General features: G+C 38.2%; 1 protein-coding gene across 34 annotated transcripts in view; it reads right to left on the bottom strand.

The window, feature by feature from the left end:
- ZBTB20 (zinc finger and BTB domain containing 20) overlaps positions 1-20,075 on the bottom strand; it is a 770,327-nt gene that overhangs the window by 363,050 nt on the left and 387,202 nt on the right. For all 34 annotated transcript variants that reach the window (XR_005985640.1, XM_041765260.1, XM_041727104.1 and 31 more), the window contains one exon: positions 6,044-6,091. The gene's annotated coding sequence lies outside the window, so the exon portion shown is untranslated. The remainder of the gene's footprint in view (positions 1-6,043; positions 6,092-20,075) is intronic.

Genomic DNA, 20,075 nt, shown 5'->3' with positions numbered 1-20,075 from the left:
TTAACTAACAGATCTGTAGCAAATGAGTGCATTTAAAGATGATTTCCAGCTGAAATGATTTTTCTTCCGAGAGACCAAGTTTTTGTTAAACTTAATCCTACTCTCTTCCCTCTCCAGCAGCAGAAACATCTGGTCGGTTTTAGATTCCCCTTGGATTTCCAACTTCAAAGGGAATTATAAAGAATAACAAATTCATGTACCGGCACTAAAAAAAAAATGAGAGCAGCAGGAGAGAATGGTAAAATTGTCCTTATTTGACTGCTAGTGACAGGCGCCACAGGCAGAACCATAAGAAAAGACAAAGGCAAGATCACCGGGTGACAACCAGAGTTTCTAGAAGGGACAGGATCTTTGGCTACTTGCAAATATACACAGGGGTCATTGCAATCTATAGGGAGATTTCTCCTTGCTTAAATGAAGAAAACAATGAAAGGAGTTAGAAGGCGAGAGAGAGAGAGAGAGAGAGAGAGAGAGAGAGAGAGTGAGAGAGGAAGGAAGGAAGGAAGGAAGGAAGGAAGGAAGGAAGGAAGGAAGGAAGTTAGTTCACATTTACCTGTCACATAAGAAGCGTCACCAAAAGTTTGTTCAAAGAATCTTAGGACTCAGACTCTGGGTTTTGCGTTTGATCTACAGAAAACTCTGAGTTCTGATTCTACCAAGGGCCAGATAAGCCATCTCAGAAGTAACTCAGGCTCCTAAGAATACCTTAGAACCATCATATCCTCCTAAAAGATTAGACCTCTGAGAATCTCTTCCTTGTTCTGGATCTTTATCAAAGGATGGCCAGAAATCAAAGTCCTCCAGGAGTGGACAAACCGGGTTTGAATGAACTATTGATATTTTCAATTGTGCCCAGTTATACTTGACATCACTTTATACAACTGGATCTATCTTTCTCCTCTGTCATTTACCTAGGAAAACTGAAATATACTTCTTGGAGTACAGGTCTTGATATAATCAAATAGAAAATAAGAACAGTTAGAAGAAGTCCAATTTTGCCATTATAATTAGCTCTTATAAACAGCCTCTCCTCTTTCTTGTTTCATGTACAATGTGTACAGCAATAATAATAAAAATAAACAAGATGTGATTAACCAATCACCTTGTTCATGGACAGAGAAAGAGTTAAGGGCTAAAATGTCTTTAAATAATTAATTATAAAAGTCTTTAAACTTAGTGTTCAAAGGTTACAGATCCCCACACCACAAATACATTAGGTTGATTCACAGAGTGGCCATCAAAAACCAGAAAGCAAATTACTTTTGACCAAAAAGTATATATCAACAGCATGTTAATATTTCAGAGTAGGATAGAACAAACAACCAATTCTCTGTGGACCTTAGCATGGTTTGCAGATGGAGCAGTCCTCCAAAGAGAAGACCATCTCCAAAGCATGTTGTCTATATCACAGGCTTTGAGTAATCTCTAATGAAGGAAGAAAAAGTTAAGACTTCTCTTCAGCATTTCCAATGTAAAAAAGAAGGACTGAGCTGGCTGCAAAAGTGTCTTGAATGTCTGGCTTGAATGAGGTTTTCAATCTCCCCTCAACACTCTAGGTAAAGGCAGGATCACCCAAGTGATCTATCTCACTATGAGAATGCCGTAACTCCTATTCTGATGGTAATTGCATATGATGATGTATTACACATCCAAAAAAGTTTACCCAGAATATCTGCCAACTTTTTGAAACATGGATCTGATGATATGAATAAACCATTTTTTTCTTTTGCAACTACCTGTGTCTTCGGTCTAAAATGAAAACCCTGGCTTGATGCAAGCATTTACAAAGTATTCCCTGTCCTGTATAAGCAGAATCATTCAATGATGATTACCCAGGGAGGAGGAAGTAGAGGATATGGACTACTACTTTATTCCAAGAAAAGCTGTTTTATAGCTTGAGGATACATATGGTCACAAATATCAACAATTGAACAGACACCAGACCCAAAGGCCGAGCATAAGGAAACCCCACACACACATATACCAAGAAGCAAACACTATCATTAATAATAATAATTATTATTATAGCTATTATCGGGATGAGGCATTGATGGTTCACTTGGGTATAATGTGTAATACATTAGCTAGAAAGAACCAAGGGTAAACTTATTCTTATTTTTAAAGGGCAGTTTTTATTCTGGTTTATATGACATGAGCTACATAATTAACACATATAAGAAAAGAATGCAGGAAAAGGTGAAGACTTATGCCTTTATTTCAGTTATTGAATTGTTAATATCAATCTTAAAAATAATGATGAAAAGGTTAGCTGTTTTAAAATATGGGTGTTTTGGGCTATGGCAAAATATCCTTGCAGCTTTAAAACAGTGGCTCATCCCCACCTATCTTTCCTTGGAATGCCTGGCTCAGTGCAGAGCCATCAGATCCTCTCCTGACTTCTGAGGACATTTTAATGGTGGTAATGCCATACCAGGGTAAAAGAGAAATTGAAAGGACCAGAAGACTGAGGGGGACAAAATGAAATGGAAAGAAAAAAGTTTGTATTGTTTACACCATCCAGTCTGGCAAATTTTACAGATGCTTTCTGTTTGCTTGGGATAGTTTATTGCCGACGTTATTTCTTTTCTTCTTCTTCTTCTTTTTTTTTTCTCCACATGCTTTCCTCTACCAACTTTGGTTGAAAATACTTTGTATGTGTCCCTACTGTAAGCCCTCATATTTTTGTAGAGATTTAGTGTGGTGGAGAAGCACTTTTTTTTCTTCCCCAAGGGTTAGGCACATCAATATTCCAGCTACTCACTTTCGAGGCCAATGGAAAATGTGCTCCTAAGATTAAATAGACCTGAGTAACACATAAATCCAGTTTATACTGATGCAGTATGTTACACAGTTACTCACATCCTGAATTTCTGATGAGTGGAATACACCTTTTGGACAACACACTGCTACTGAACCATCACTGACTACAATTCAAAGACAGTGAGGCAGGACTAAATTCTTAACTATAGGTTCTCTACAGAGAGCCTAATTTTGCATAGAGCCCTCCTCATCTGTGGAGTTCTGTATGCAAAGGATCTGGTCTAGCCACAGAAAATTAGGTTCTTTATATATTCTTAGAGTAAACTAGAGAAATATATGCAAGCACACAGGGAGTGCCCTTTGTTCTACAATACACCGTCTCCTTTGACCCTCACTTCCCTAAACAGTGCTTTTCTTTTTTTAATTATTCAGACTATTAATATATAATTTCTCCCTTTTCAGACTTCATAAGTGCCCCTTTAGGAAGCAACCTTTCCTTTCTGCCAATAAATCTTTAAAAAACGATGCTTTTAAATCCAGTGTTATATTTGGTTTAAGTAGGTTGGCCATGTTTATCCACTATGGGTTGGCTGCAGCCACACCGGACTTCTATAGTAGTCAGAGCACTATGTTTTCCTTTCACCTCAGATACACAATTGCATATAACACAACATATATCCCATATTAAGTCTAACTAAAGCTATGTAGAACTAGCAGCAAATTATCATTCTAAGTTTGGGTCAGTAAAAATATTCCCTCCTACTCCCCAAAAAAGTTCCCCTAAGAAACCTAGCCAAATCTGTGAAATGTCCCTCGTGTCAACCAAATTGCCCTTTGGGTAACACATGTACCTAAGAATATTATGAAACACTCTGACAGGATTTTATGATCAATCGTTACATTTTAGGAAATATAATGGCAGTATACTCAGAAGAAAAATAATCCTCTATACAAGGATTAGAACTCTTTATCTAAATGTTTATAGTGTTAACATGTGAAAAAGTCCTTATGGGCCTGAAATATTGATGGACTAAATGCTGTGATGTTTGGGGTTTGCTTCAAAATACTATGGTAGTAGCATGGGAAAATGATAGACCATGAGTTCATCACTGCAAAAGCCCAGGGATGCGTACATGAGAGTTCACTGTAAGTAATGTGTCTACCTTCATCTATTTGGAAGTTTTCATAATAAAAAATTCAAAAATGTATACTGATGGAACTTGCATCCCTTTACTCATTATTGATTGATTAATTTATTCTTTATAGGCAAGATATTGTGGGAATGTCAAAAGTGAAACAAAACAAAACAAAACTCCCCCAAATGCTCTTGTTGCACATTTAGATTAAATAAGCTATTCCTTCCTCTTCAGGAATCATATATATTTATGTAAAATGACATTCATAAGAACCATGTAATTACATGTAAAATTCTTAGGTTAAGTTTTGAAAGCAGGACACAAAATTATATACAAAGTATGTTTACGACATGTTTAAAAAAATATATCCTCAGGGGAAAATGAGAGTAAAGAAATACATCAAATAGTTATTAATGATTGGATTTAAATTATAGAAATAATTACTTGTATTTTTCTTCATTTTACTCCTATGTGTTTTTCCAAATTATTTTTAATGAGCATGTATCATTTTAAAATGAAAATAAATTTTTATTCATTAGTGGATAAGATGTGCTCTCCTTTCCCGAGGAGCTTTTCACTAAAACAGAGAAACTGCAAACACACAGCTTTGCCCGGATACTTTAAATCTTCATACCTAGAAGTGAAATACACCCACAGGAAAAGAAACGTCAATACAGATTTTATCTGATCATAGACACATAAAGAGCTTTCTGTGTGTTGGATAGAAACAGGGGAGGAATCGGCTTCTCTGCAAGCCAGAAAGAGTGAAATTCAGCCCATTTTGTGGCGAGATCCTTTTGCGATGAAAGCAATGGGAACAACAAATTAAAGTTACAAGTAAGCCTGTCCCTTGAGTCCTGATGCTCACACTGATAGGAGTTTCTTTTTTGTCAGTGTAACAGAGAAAGCACGGGAGAGTGGGAGTGGGGTGGTGGGAGTAGTTACAATCCTTAAGGCTTGGGGCCTTCATTGGTGAGATGGATACGGTCAAAGAGACAGAGGTGGATGCGAGACACAACTAGAAACAAAAATACAGTGACAACTATGGATTATGTGCAATGGATGTGGAAAGTCCCCGTTAGAAAAGTATCTTTATCACCCCAAGGGGTTATTTTCCTCGTTTTATGCACATTCATATAAAGTGAAGTCAAGAGTGTAACTTTTAAAGGTTTGGATGAATATGATGTTCATGACTAAAATAGGCCTGGCTGGAGCCAGGCGTAACATCATCAGATGCCAGGCAAGTCACCCCCTCCGGTCCTCCTCCCTCTCCAGTATTTCAATGCCGGCCAACCTCTAGCAAACACAGCTCTTTTAGACTCTTTCTGACTCAATGATGCTCTACGAATATACCCGTAGTCCTGACCTGCACTCTCCTCCCAGCCACCGAAATCTCAAGAATTCTAGAAGGCCACAATACCAACCTTTCTGAAACTTCAATTTCCACTAAAAGATACGTAGACCTCAAAGCTTTCAAAGCTAGGCTCACTCGCAGCTCTGGGTTGGTCCTCTTAGCTTGAAAAAGAGGTGGCTATCTATATTCATGCTCCTAAAGGACATTTTTCCCTTCCATTTGTGGGTACACAAGAGCAATCCCGTCTGATTTCAAGATTGATTCAAATGAAGCAAATGCATTTCAAAATTTTAGCATATCATAGAATAATAAGTAGTTCCAAGCATCACAAAATGTGTTTGGAAGGTTCTGTGTTTGTTTGTTTAATGCCAAAGCATCCGATGTTCCACATGGGCAACATCAGTTTCCAACTTCACCACATCATCCTCTCTGTCCATTCAGGCACCTCCTTTGGAAATATATATCTCCGCAGAGTCTGCCAACCAAGTCCTTTGAATACTTCCACCTCTGCATGGCAAAATCATCATGAAATGTTTGTTGAAATCTGTGATCATAGGTTCTCTGGATCATATTTCTAATGATTCTAAATGATGGTATTCCAAGCGAACAAATTGGATATAAAATATGTACCATTCACCAACGTCAAAATACGTTCTATTCAAATTTAATTCTTGAGGTGGTGAACACACCACAGCCTTTAGGTTGAATTCTTTCAGAGACTGGGAGAAACACACTCGACTTCTTGGCACCTCGATATCTAGGCTGCCATTTAGGGATAATGAAAGTTACTTACCGGACAGCAAAGTTGTGAGGAATATCCAGTTAGTGATGGTGAAACATTCTGAAATGAAAAGAATATCATAAATGCTGGGCATTTGACAAATGCATGTCAACACAGTGATCATGGAAAATAACTCATTTGCTTGTCACCTTGGGACACTGACTCAGTGATAGCATATGGAGAGTAAAGGAGCCTTCTTTTGGGGAAGGAACATTCTAGTGTGCCCTGGGAAAGTGGCTTGTGCAGCTGTCTGCATGTTCAGCTTTAAGGGCTCGAACCAGTTGCAACCAGTTGTGAATGACTTGCTGCCCATTTCTGCAATTCACTGTAACTAGTATTGGGAAAGTTATGTTTTATGGTTAATTATCCATGGTCTGTTTGAAAAAATAAATCAAACCATTGTGAACCACCAGGATTTGCAGCTCCATTTGAACTTTACTGTACTTTTGATTAAACATTTTGTAAATAAAAACAAACTGGTTTCTTCTTGTTTTTAGTTGTTTGTTACTTGTGTTCTGGGTATAAATATTGTGGCAATGGTGGGAGAACAAGTTATGGATTATTTACCCCTGGTTTCATGAGTTGTGAGTTACTGGCCTTATTCTCCTTCATGAGTATAAATAAATGTATAGTATTATATTCCAAGTCCTCTAAGACAAATGGAACGAGTGAACTGAAACCTTTTAAAACCAAAACCTTTTATGCTAAGTCACAGAGCAACAAAACAAACCCCAAATTAACATTTAAAAAGCTTCTACTGTGGAGCAACAAAATCCCCCAATATTATATAATCTGCATTTTAAAAACTGCTTGCCTAACGAGCAGCAGTCTATCAATAATTCCACACACTTGTCTTTTCACTGTTTTTATAATTCAGAAGCCCTAGATGGTTTACCAGAGATTACCTCCCACCCCCAATATAACCACCAGGATGCAGCCTTCAAAATAACCAGCATAACTAACTGAAGTCAAAACTGATTTAGAAAGATCTGGAATTATTGTGACTAAAAGTAATGAAACTCTATGTAAAGGAAGAACTTTACATAAATTTGTCTAGAGTCACCATCCTAACATTTATATAAATAAAAGAAGTTTGAAATGCAATTGTCCAGGGAAAATGAGAAAAGCCAGGATTCAAAGGACCCTGTGGCAGCCCAGTGCGAGAGGAATGTGTTTGAGACCTAGAATCCTAAGTTCCTAACACATTTGCATATGAAACTTAATGAGGACCACCACAGTAGCTTGCAAAAATTATGTTTTTTAAATGATCCACTGTTCTATGCAGCACTGATCACTGAAAGGGGCCTCTAGGAAACATAAAATTGCCTTCTGCGATCTGCAACTTTTATAAAGACAGAGACAGGATAATAAGGGCTTTCTTCTAGGATGGGGTGATCTGTCCACTGCTGCGACTTGAAGAGCACTGCATCCGATTTCATCTCTCCTCTTTATTCCTCTCACGGCTTACTGCTCACCTGTGTAAGCACTGTGAGGGAATGGCCCTAGAAGGTCCCTCACCAGCTCACAAAAACGTGGTAAAATATTTATGAAGGGGCTACTATATGCCAGGCACAACTAGAGCAATCCTCCTTGGAAAGGTAAGTCAGTGGCTAAAGTTCTCCTTGTAACATTTAAAAATATCTATTACTACTGCCAACAGGGAGGAGAAGCTAGGTTGAAAGTGTTATGAAGGACTTCTGAAAAATTAGAAACTGTTTCAAACTCTCCCTAGCTTCTTGTATGCTCTGGGAAGAGAAAGTTTCGGCTACCGGCCCTTCTAAGCCTGGATCCCATCACCAAAGAAAAGCTAGAAGCAGCCTATATGTTTCCAGGGCCCTGGCTGCAACTGAAAATGAGGGCTGACCAGAATCAGCTGGCAGTCGTTGGACACTGAAAGGTCACTTCTGCCCTAAGTATGGTTCAGAGAATATAAAAACCCACCGAAAATGGAAGCTATTTTGAGAAACAGGCAGGAAAAAAGATATTTTACTTAAAGACATTTTCCTTTTTTTTTTTTTTATAATACACTCCTCTATTTTTGACAACCAAGAAAACACTCATCTGTAGAGTTCTAAGTTTTCTTTTAAATTCAGGCAACCCATTTAAAAATCACGATACACAAAATGACTCCTTGTATAAGGAACTACACACCAAAAATAAGTGCTTGGTGGCAGATGAATGATCATGTTCAAATTGTATTATAAAGTATGGAATTCTACACGATGCAGGTATATACATACAGAATTTCAGCCATGATACCTGGAGAGAGACACTAAAAAAATATATACACAGGAATATGATTTCCTGGTGAAAGACTTGAGTATTATGATCAACTTCCATTATTTTTCCACAAACAAATCTACCTCAGCTATAGGTTCTTTTAAGAAAAAAAAAAAAAACCAGGAGACATACTTACAAATTACATGAGCTAGAAAAGCCTCAGAAGTATATATATATATATATATATATATATATATATATATATATACTAGCTTGCTCATTATTCTCTAAGACAACTAAAGATGCCCCCACGTCATCACAGAGACATGATAATCCCAGGCCTCTTGATTACTCGGCTGTTGCAAGAGAGATACACATTCAGGCAATGAGACCTAAAAAACCAGACAAAACTCTCCCGGCTTTGATTTTTATCTTTATGCACTAGATTTTTCCATACAAAGGGACTCCTAAATTTAATAGCTAACCCTTAAATGAAAGGTAAACAAACTAGGACATAGCCCAAATCTTTTTTAAAAAAGTGAAGGAGCACTCGTGTCTCACCTGCGGTCAAATCAGATGAACCAATTTCATCTGGCTTTTCCATCCAGAAGAAAAGTATGACCTGGAGGCATGTTCCTGACCTCCGGTACAAGGAGATGAAGTGCCCCCCCTCCCCCGACCATTTTCATCCTCTCAGACTGTGTAAGGAAGGATCGAAACTGCCAGTGGTGCCACCCCTCACACACCTGATGCCCAACAAATGCCTAGTCCCATGCAGCCATTTTATGACCATTCGGAAGGCAGAAACTACAAAGGAAGAATAAAACAAAACTAAAAAGTCCTCCAAACTCCCTCATCAGGTGCATGTCTGATTCCCAGAGGACATCAGTCCATTAAATGAAATAAAATATTAGAAACAGGCCCAGAAGACCGATAGACCTCACCCAAATCTCACTATGTTCCCACTTAAGCTGGGAAGGAAGTTATTCCAGCAAAAAAAAAAAACAGGGGCTGTGGGAAAGGAGTGATGGGCTACAAAGGCACAAAGAGACATAAAGCTGGTGCCATGAATCTAAACGTGTGCCAGGGAAGAGTATCACAGAAAGTTCTATATGAAAATTCCAGAAACTGCAGCCTCCTAAGTGGAACTGTTGTTTAGGGGATGAATTCTATAGGGAGTTTGAATTAAGTGCCTGTGCTATAGCATCTAGATGTTTTCTCTTTCATTATGACTTTGGAGTTTGTCATGAGAAAAAAAAAAAAAGAAAAAAACATTAGAGCTTTCTACAGCCCCCAAAGTAAAAGGCGAGAGAAAGACAGGGTTTACATAACTGGCTTTTTACATAAATATTACATCAGGATACATTTCAAATGAAAACACACACACACACACACACACACACACAGCCATCTTCCCTATCCTCTATTTTAAAATTCATTTCATACTTTAAATGTTGTTGATTTTTCACAAAACAAGTAAGAATCAAGTCAGCATTAAACACCTCCGAATAATTTCAGTCTTATGTTACTTGGAAAATTCACCACATCATGGAGGGTCACAAAATCCCGTGTTCAAGTCAGTTAAGGCACTGACAATTATGGGATGTTTTGCTGCAGCCTAGGGCAACTCGAAATGGCCACGGATGTTAACTAACTCCCTCCTCAACAGTCTGAGAAAAGGGAAAAAAAAACTGTAAGTTTCCCCATCTGTTATTTCCTTTTTTTTTCTTTTTGGCTGTGGAAAAGTAAAATTATGCAAGAGCTTTTGAATGTAAAGGCTGTGTGTGCTTTTTCCCTTTTTGTCTCTGTGTACCGGTTATGTGATGTTGCGTAACTGAGTACAGAGTAGGCGGTTAGCGTTTACTATTGATTTACACTATGCCATCTAATGAATTCATAGCACTGAAAAGAAAGGAACGAGAGGGGGAGGGAGGAAAAAGAAAGGAGAGAAGGGCGAGAGGAGAGAGGAGGAACAGAGGAAAGCGAGAAGGAGCTCCTTTAGAGAAACAGTTCTAAAGCCTCCAACACTTTCATTCTCATTCCCTCTAGCTCTGACTTCTGGTTATTGCTCAGGCCTCAGAAAGATGGACTTTGAGCAAGCGACCCCAATATTCCAGTCTTGTTTCTAACCAGGATTATTGGCAGGTGAATGTCTGAAAGTACTAGTGTGTCAAATTACTTGAAAGCAATTCCACTCATCTGTCAGACTTCCCCATATGCACCTGTTTATCATTCTCTCTATGCGTTTGTAAATCTGTATCTGTGATAGTCGATGCCATGGTCCAACTGGTTTACCTAGTTGCAAACACTATTTGAAAGACACACAGGGCAAAGAGAAATACATTCTCCTTTACCCATCTCCTTTTACAATTGTATGAAGGATGCATTTAGAAATCTTTGAGGTCACTATTTTACTTTGGAAGAAGATAGACCACAAATCATTTGACTACACAGAACTGCCTAATACAAGATAATCAAAGAGAAATGGGCAAAATGAGGAGAGATTCTAAACTGATGAACAACACTTGAAAAAGAAATTTAAATAATTTCTTATATTATGCCCATGGAGAGCACTTAAAATTTAACTTTTGATCAGGATGATGATAGGCATTCCCAGTCCTCAGTGTTTTCCATGCCAGGCCGTACTGTGAGTTCCTAAATCGTAGGCTGGAAGGTAAGGGTGCAGTTGATTCTGCTGTTAGGCACAGGACCTTCCTGTACCTGAGTGCCCTCCCATGGCTGAGAACAACTAGTAAGGTGAGGAAGAGAAATAGAAGTTCTCTTTATTAGCAGCCAGCTCAAGGGTTTGTTGTGTTTCCTTCCTGAGTGTGGGTTTGTAAATGCTGACTAGGAAAAATCACATCCAAAAGAAAGAACAAGGGATCCCTGGGTGGCGCAGTGGTTTGGTGCCTGCCTTTGGCCTAGGGCGTGATCCTGGAGACCCGGGATCGAATCTCACATCGGGCTCCCGGTGCATGGAGCCTGCTTCTCCCTCTGCCTGTGTCTCTGCCTCTCTCTCTCTCTATGACTATCATAAAATTAAAAAAAAAAAATAAACAAAAGAAAGAACAAGAGTGTGAGGTTTCATTTCTGATCGTCCAATCATCTCTTTTCACCCAACTTAGCTTATTAAATATTAAACAGATGCCTACTCATCCATTTGTCAGAGATGCTTTAATAATCGATGGCCGTGTATACACTGTTGTATGTTGAGCACCTTGCACAATGCTTGGCACATTCTCGGTGCTCAGCAAGTATTTGTTGAAACAGTAAAATGATTATGGGAGAAACATCTCTGTAGGAAAAGTAGCTAGAAAAGCCTCAGAAAAACATATTCCAGGGCTTTACAGGAAATCTTAGGCTGTATTATTCTATCATTTATCTGTAGACACAAAATGATGGTATAGAGGAAGTATCGGACAGTTATTTGGCGACAGTTGACTTCAGTTCCATTTTATTGAAAAAAAGCTTAACAAAAGTTATAATGTTGATAGCATCAGCAAAGTTTTGTGTTCATTTCCACTAGCCCTTTTGAACTATTTTACATTTCAGTCTTGGGCACAGAAAAGTCCACTTTAATTTCCATGGACACATTCTAAAGGAAAAGTCAGGGGGTATCAACATAATTCATCTTTTAAAAACTACGGAGAAGAATGTAGCCATTTAGTAATGGGAGAGAATATAGCTTTTTGTTGAAGGGCAAGGCAGGTTGAGTTTTGATTAGGTTATGCAAATTTAAATTAATAGCAGGGCAACCAAGAATGTACTGATTTCCATTTTCTTGGTTAAACAGGAGTTTTATAAGGAAAAAAAAATCTGGATTAGAAAGTCAGAAATGCCATCTTTCAGTGAATTGGTGAATGATATCTTTACAGGAAAAGGTGCATGGGCCAATCTCTCAGAAATTCCAGTTGAAGATTCAACTAAAAGCGTGTTTGGAGGTAGCTGCCATAGTACTTTTTAAATAGTGCATGACCATCTTGCTAATTCATCTAGGAGTAGGCATATACATTTCAGTCAAAACCTTCAGAAAGTTGTTTTTTTTTTAAACTTTGATCAATGGTTTAATCTAATCAAATTCAGCAACTTCCTTACATAAGCATCCTGGCAGTACGTTGACAAGACCATCCCACGTGCTATTTCATTTCATGGATTCTAAAAAATGAATGAGAACTTGGTTGGAACCCTCATTTTATTCATAAAAATTCTGAAGCTCAGAAGGTAATCTTCTCAGGGATATATATTTTGAGACAAAGCTGGGCCTAGTATCCAAAGCTCACAGTTCCTCTCTCCGTAGCTTAGGATAAGTTAATATTGTATAAATTGAATCTTATTTTATTTTATTTTTTTGGCCCTTTTCTCCCCCAAGTTTTTATTTAAATTTCCATTTGTTTACATATAGTGTAATATTAGTTTCAGGATAAATCTTATTTTAAATCCCAAAGAGAAAGATTTGAAGAGTCTTTTATAAGATTCTTTTATAAGATTATGTAACAATGTTCACCTTAAAGCTATCTTACACTTCATTTTTTATCTTTAGTCTTCACTCCTCTTTTCCTTCTTCCTCTTATTCTTTAGTTCTTTAGATAGTATCACTTTTAACTCTGTTTCTAGATCACTATGCCCATTGCCGATCTCAAATTCTTTCCTTTCTCACACTTTGCATTTGTTTTCCCAACATTTATTCTTTGCTTTTCTCCATGAAATAATTGTTTTGTTAATGCGCTTTGAGATCCTTAGAAGTCATAAAGGAAGAAAAAATTTACACTTAACATTATACAATAAATAGGCCTTTCATGTATACACAAATTAAGAAATAAAAACTGCAACAAGATACTGACAACTTACAGGCTATGCCACAGGGTGTTAGAGCTGCCTAAACCCTGTCACTGTCAATAAGACTGGAGCCTATGTTACAAGGAATCTCATCAGATGGGAGAGCAAATCTCACAATCTCCAGGCCACTCATTTTCCGCTTCACCATGTCACCTTTCTCTTCCCTGTTCTTTCTTTCCATTCCAGAGATATAACTATTTTGGGACTGATTATGGCATAGCAGAAGAAGGTCCAGAGAAATTCGAGTGGCTTAACGTGGCTTCATGATACGGGCCAAACTCTCTCAATTCCAAAAAAAAGTCCGAGAGAGTTGCATACAAAAATTGCAGCTACACAGAAAGTGAAGTCTGAGGAGGTTAAAAGAGAACTTGGACATGAGAAAGAAGTCCCTGGATAACAGAAATGTTGCTGCCAGAATCATTGTAATTAAGATTGTGTCATTGTTTCCCTTATAAAACATTAACTCTTATGGGGTTTACAATTCAGCTAAAATGATCAGCTCTAGGCTGAACACAGTTCCAAATATTTTCAAGTGGGAAGTACTTTCCCCCTCCCAATTCCTTAAAAGAGAAAACATGAAGCAACTATTCAGAAATTTCAGTGATATTTGGATTCTTACCACATATGTTTCTTCATAAAAGAATAGGTGCCAGGGCACCTGGGTGGCTCAGTTGGTTAAGTGTCCAACTCTTGATTTTGGCTCATGTCATGATCTCAAGGTCATGAGATCGAGTCGGGTGTCAGGCTCTACATTGAGCATGGAGCCTGCTTAGGATGCTCCCCCTCACTCTCCCTCTGCTCCACCTTGCCCCTCTCTTTCATAAGTAAATAACTCTTTTCTTTCTTTCTTTCTTTCTTTCTTTTTTTTTTAGAGCAGGTGCCAGTTGAGGAGTCTAATCTACAGTGAGCTAAGGTGAACAACATCCACTGTAGAATGAAGGACATTAACCTACTATGAGTGGGAAATAAAATAAAAAGGATGTCCTGTTATTCTAAAAGGTTTAATGTGCATCACTTGGATAGATATTTCATTCCATTTTAATGATGTGAATAGGATTTTGACAATATGGTGTTGAAAAGCCTTCCATTCCTGTTTGTTAACTAGAAAACCTTAAATTATAGGAGGCAAGAATTCCTGATGGTTTCCTTTGATCTCTTTCCTCATATGCCCATTTTCAGGGTGGATATTACATAATTAATAATTTTTTAAAACCTGTTTTTCTTATTTCTCTAGCATTGATCATGACATCTAATAGCTATAGTACAATGCTATGCCAAGTGGTGAGAACAGACAGGAGGAGGAAATCACAGACATACATTAAAATTAATAGGCCAGGGGGTGCCTGGGTGGCTCAGTGGTTGGGCTTCTGCCTTTGGCTCCAGTTGGGATCCCAGAGTTCTGGGATCGAGTCCCGCATCAGGCCCCCTGTGAGGAGCCTGCTTCTCCCTCTGCCTAGGTCTCTGCCTCTCTCTCTGTGTTTCTCATGAATAAATAAATAAAATATTTAAAAAAATAGTTTAGAAAAATTAATAGGCCAGGATGAAACTAGCATTTATTTAGTACATATTATATGTCATTTACTTCATTTACATTATTCCATTTAATGCTAGCCTCTGTGAAGTAAATAAGATTGGCCCAAGTTTCATAGATTAGCAACCTAGTTACAGAGCTGCTGGCTAACTTCTTAAGGACACAGAGCTAATTAAAAAGTTGTGCACGTGAGGATCAGGACCTGTTTGACTCCCAGGCCCACAGGTACTGTAAGATACCACAAAGCCAGGAGCAGAATATGAAGCCATCAAATAAATAAATAAATAAATAAATAAATAAATAAATAAATAACCTTCACGCCAATGATGAGAGCCACCACATGCTCCGAGTAAGAGTTGGGAAAGGTAAATGACTCCTAAAAAGAAACAGGTTCTTGCTTTGCTCTTGGTTCTGATAAATCCCTGTTTCCTAAATGTATATTTGGTAAATATTTTTTTGTCATAGATAAGAAAATGTACCATTTCCTAGGAATCTTTAAATCAGACCTAATATTTGAGTGTTTATAAAAATCCCTTGAAAAATTTATTCTCAATAACTAGATAATAGTTTATAACTCATACAAAATTCGATGATTAGTATATTAACAATTAATATGACTGTATGTATCTGTGTGTATACGGGTGTATACGATACATGTGTATGTGTATATAATATTTTTCCTTGTCAAAATTTCTGGTAACTTACTATATAAGATACTTGACAAAAGCTAACCAGTAAATAGGTTAAGGCAGGAGAAAAGGAAAGAACAAAGAAAAGAAGAGAGGTGCGTGTGAGAGGGAGAGAAAGACTGAGGTGGGGGGAGAGAGAGAGAGAAGGAGAGTGAGATGTCCTATCCTCAAGGTCACAGGGACATTTTTTAAAATATATTTTTAAGATGATAATTTGATGAAGAGCTTAACAATAAAGTAATAGCAGCCAACCAGATTTGAAAGAACGAATTAACAATTCTTTAGGCAGCATCAATTTATTTCTCAACTTTTAATATATTAAATATATTTAATATATTGCTTTGCCCTTCCCTCCTTTTGTGCTTTAAGTCTAAATCTGATTGGGAGCAGGAAGGAAGAAACAGTAACTTCTGGTTTAGCAGAAGCACAAAAGAACAGAGAATTAGAACATCTTCCTGGCCTTCTCTTCTCATCCTTATAAGGAAAAGCAATAGTAAACTAAACAACAGAAAAGCAACAACAACTACTTTGACCGTTTTGCTTAGGCAAAGGCAAGATTTGTTTCAGCACAACTTTGAGGGTTTTTTTTCACATTTTAGCTTCTCTGGATGGTCTTACAACAAAGCTGAAGAAAAGACGTGATCTGCTTAGGGAAATAGATGAAATTTGGGGGAAAATAGGAGGCACTTCTTATTTTCAGTTTTCAAATGCATGACCAATATATAACTTGCAACATTAAAAAAATTACACAGTTAACTCAAACCTGCTAAAAATAACTCACAATACCCTCTCCACTGAAACAAAACAAAATAAAGCAAAAACTCACAATTATTTTGACTGGTGAAAACAGTGACATGAAAGTAACAGATGGAAGCCCAGTTTTACTCACACAACACACTCACTAAACACAATTGCAAGCTTCCCCACAAAAATAACTCAACAATGGTGACTTTGGCCTAGTGCTTCAAAATATCCCCCTTAGGTGAGTTCCTTACAGACTTCAAAGGGCTTGGGAAAAATAACGTAGAATGAAACCAACTGTCTGTCCGAACCCAGAAACAGGAAAGGAGTGCCAATCAGAGCCTGCTAACAAAAGGGATCTTGTCACCTTCATCAAGTCCTTTCTCAGGACTGGAATAGGTGTTTTTCCCTTTATGTATTATTTCTTGTTGTTTGGTAGTAGTTTTAGGAAAGGTGACATAATCCATACTCTTAAAAAACACCACACCACATAGCATCTAAAAACTTTCATAAATCAAATAATTAAAAGTAACAAATCTTCCTGCTAATTGCTCCTCAAAGTTGAAAGACAGGTTATTTTCTTACCTTACACCGTGCCTTCTGATCTGACAGTGTCATTCAATCAATAATTTCAATGTCAGTTACTGATTTTCAACTCTTTTATTACAAAGGCTTCAAGCAATAATGAAATGGTGCTGATCTGCTTGCTTTCACTCTATAGAACGTCTATATTTATATGCTTTGCTTCTATTTGGATCTATATTTATCTGCTTTATCTGCCTACAGTGCATCTGTTTCTCATACACACAGACATATATTTATATATATACACACATACTGTATATATATAGGTTATATATAAACACACATACCCACAAAAAATGTATGAATGTATGCTAGTGTGCTTATTTCAACAAGCGTGCAGGTGCATAAATACTCAGACACATGACAAATATACCAAGAACATAAATGTACATATAAACATAGTTGTACAGGGAAAAGCGTATCTTAACAATAGGCCTGTCTGCAAGACTTGAGACTTACACACTCAGGAGTGACAGCCACAGACTACTCTGGGAAGGAGAAAAACTCTTCAGAGAGCAAAACTACGTAACTAAATACAGTTCAGGCGTTCTGACTTACTCATTTTAAAGACGAGGGGCAGAGACGCGGAGAGGCTAAGAGAGAAGGTCTGACAGCTTTCTAGTGGCCAACCTGACTTGGGAGCAGAACGTGGGACTCTAACTCCTAGATGAATCTTCTGCTATGCTGACTCGAAATGATGAAACAGTTTTCTCAAACCCAAATCATCTAATTTCCACTCTTCCGTATTGTTTCCCTTTCTTTGCTGCATGAAATGGAAGCCACCAATATTCAATGAGAGTCAGGAACTGCTCCAACTCTTTTAAATGTACGATAGCATTTAATCTGTACAATAGCTCTATAAAGCCGGTATTCTTGCTCATGTCCATTTTACAGATACAACATCTGAGGCCCGATTATTAAATAACTCACTCAAAGCTACACAGCTAGTAAGCAAAGAAGCCACGCTCCTGTGATACTTCACAGCCTGTGCTTTTCCCACTAAATGATGATGCTTTCCTTAATACACATCTAAATGCCCGGTGAACGCCCCCAGTACCACAGTCTAAGCATCACATAAATCTAACAACTGGCCTGTTTCAGGATACGTCATAAGCCTAAAGCAGAGGCTCTCAGTCTGAGCAAAAATAAAGGGAGTGGAACAGGTATAAGTTGTGCATCCCCAGTATACAGCGCAAACCCTCTAATAGAAAACCGAAACATGCAAAACTCAGTCCAAAAAAAAAAAAAATCACCCCAAGGGTAGTCTTACGTGATTTAAAGTCTTAATAACTTCTAGTCTATGAACATTTTATGTTTTTTTCATCAAAAGATGATAGCAAACTGATAAAATTGAATCAGATGGGAAATAGAGGCACAAGGAGGAAAACGAGGGTAGCAAAAGAAAGCAAGCACCACACCCCTCTTCTTCTCTTGGGACACCACTTCCAAAAATAAACATCTATCAACAAATGCAAAGCCAGTACCAAAAATTGGTATTTCACCCCCACTTAAGTGTTAAGACAGATTCAGAAAGGCAACCATGTCTAAGGTAATTTCATACAGATTTCCTCAGATAGTAACCAGCTATGTGAGCTATCCCAACACACAGGAGTTTCACACGTTGTTCAGCTTACACAGGACCCAGCACTAGAAGATGCCATGTGGCTCTGTGAAACTCCCTGGGGCATACTGCATCCATAAGCCAAGGAACAGAAATTACACTGATCCATACATGCAGCTCTTCATCTGTGACATATTGATAATTACTCTTTATTTGTGAATTAAATCCAAGTTATAAAAACAAGTTTCAGACATTTGTCACAAACAGGGTGCATTTTACTTAACTCTTTCAGAACACCATCTCACTACCGTCTCCAGGAAATGGGAGCTATCCTTGAAAGGGCCTGATACTGTGGAAGGATTATGGCTGAGGGGGGGTGGGGGGAGAGAGAGAGAGAAAGAGAGAGAGAGAGAGAGAGAAACTGACTTGAATTTGAATCCCAAGTCTTCCACTGATTAACAATATAGATTTAGGTGCATCACTTAAATGGATCTGAATCTCAGTTTCATTACCTGTGGAATGAAGAATAAAACCACCGATTCTGCAGGAACATTGTGAGGATTAGAGATAGTCCCACAGCAATGTCCCTCTCATAAAGGGGGCCATTAAATATTAATTATTATATGTTTAAGAAGACCTTTTGGCTGTGGCTTTCTATTGCATAAATGGCACACAGTTCTTTCGGGAGTAAAAGAACACGTGAGGTCCTTTATGCTGGCTTAATCAAAGATAAACTTTTTGGTGATCAGATATGTTCCAAGTAATGACAGAAATAAGTGCATTTCATAGTGTAACATTTTCACTGGAAGATCTTAAAGCACCTCATGGCCTTCCACTTTTGTGATGGTGGTTACTCTCATTTAACTACTGGGCCAAATGAAGCCCAGAGATACATCCCCCAGATGAATAATAATTTTTAAAAAATCACCACCAGGGGTGAGTAGAATTTCTGTCTTTAACATCTAAACCACATAGTGTCCAGCTGAGTAATAACTGTGGCAAGGTCACAGATACAAAGGGCCGTGGTTCCCTAGAGCTCTTTGAGATTATTCACTGAGGCCAGAACCATTAGGTAATGCTGTGTACATCTGCTGAGATAACAAGGGTGAGTCAGGGTTAGGTCAGGGTTTCAGGTTATAGGGGTGGGGCCAAGAGTGGCTTTCACATGAATGCTGAGAGCAGTTTAATTGCAGCAGCGAACGAGCCATATAGTACTTAATGTAAGAGGAAAGAAAAGAAGAGACAGCCACTGCCAAGAGATGGTGGGTGGGAGTGGGGGCCCTGTGGGGCTCGAATGGGGAACTGTGTCTCAAAGAGGAGACCCTCCCATGCGAGCGCACACACTGAGAAGCGGACAAAAAAAGCCCAGGGTGCAGCATAAATCCTGCTATCCCAATAACACACACAGATGTTCCACCATTGTTTTCTTTTATGCACATTTTAATTAAGAGATCAGAATCAAGCATTAAAATGTTATTAAATGGCTTGTTTACATTTTCACTATATGTCATTTATTATGCATTTCCTAAATGTGTATCTATGCAGAAGGGCTATTTGGGATTTTTATGTCACTGTTACAATTGTCCCTCTAACTCACACCAGTTTTAGCTAACCAAGGAACTGTCAGAAAGCCTGTTTGGTCCACGCAGTGGGATGGGAACTCTGGCTTCTTTAATTCTCAGTCAAGCCAACCTCACCCCCATCACACCTCCCTGCAGTGTGACAAATCACACTGGCACTCCAGGATGTCCCAGGTCCACAGCAACCTGGTTATTCACGAAAGGCCCATTTTTAAATTCCATCCCATTGTCTTCACAAGAAAACAGTGTCTACATTCATGCCATACTCTTCCTTGAGCAGTTTTGAAAACCTCAGGAACTC

This window comes from Vulpes lagopus, chromosome 1, assembly GCF_018345385.1.
Source record: "Vulpes lagopus strain Blue_001 chromosome 1, ASM1834538v1, whole genome shotgun sequence".
Taxonomy (NCBI): Eukaryota; Metazoa; Chordata; class Mammalia; order Carnivora; family Canidae; genus Vulpes; species Vulpes lagopus.
The sequence above is the reverse complement of the archived record's forward strand: the minus strand, read 5'-3'. Positions and strand labels throughout refer to the sequence as shown.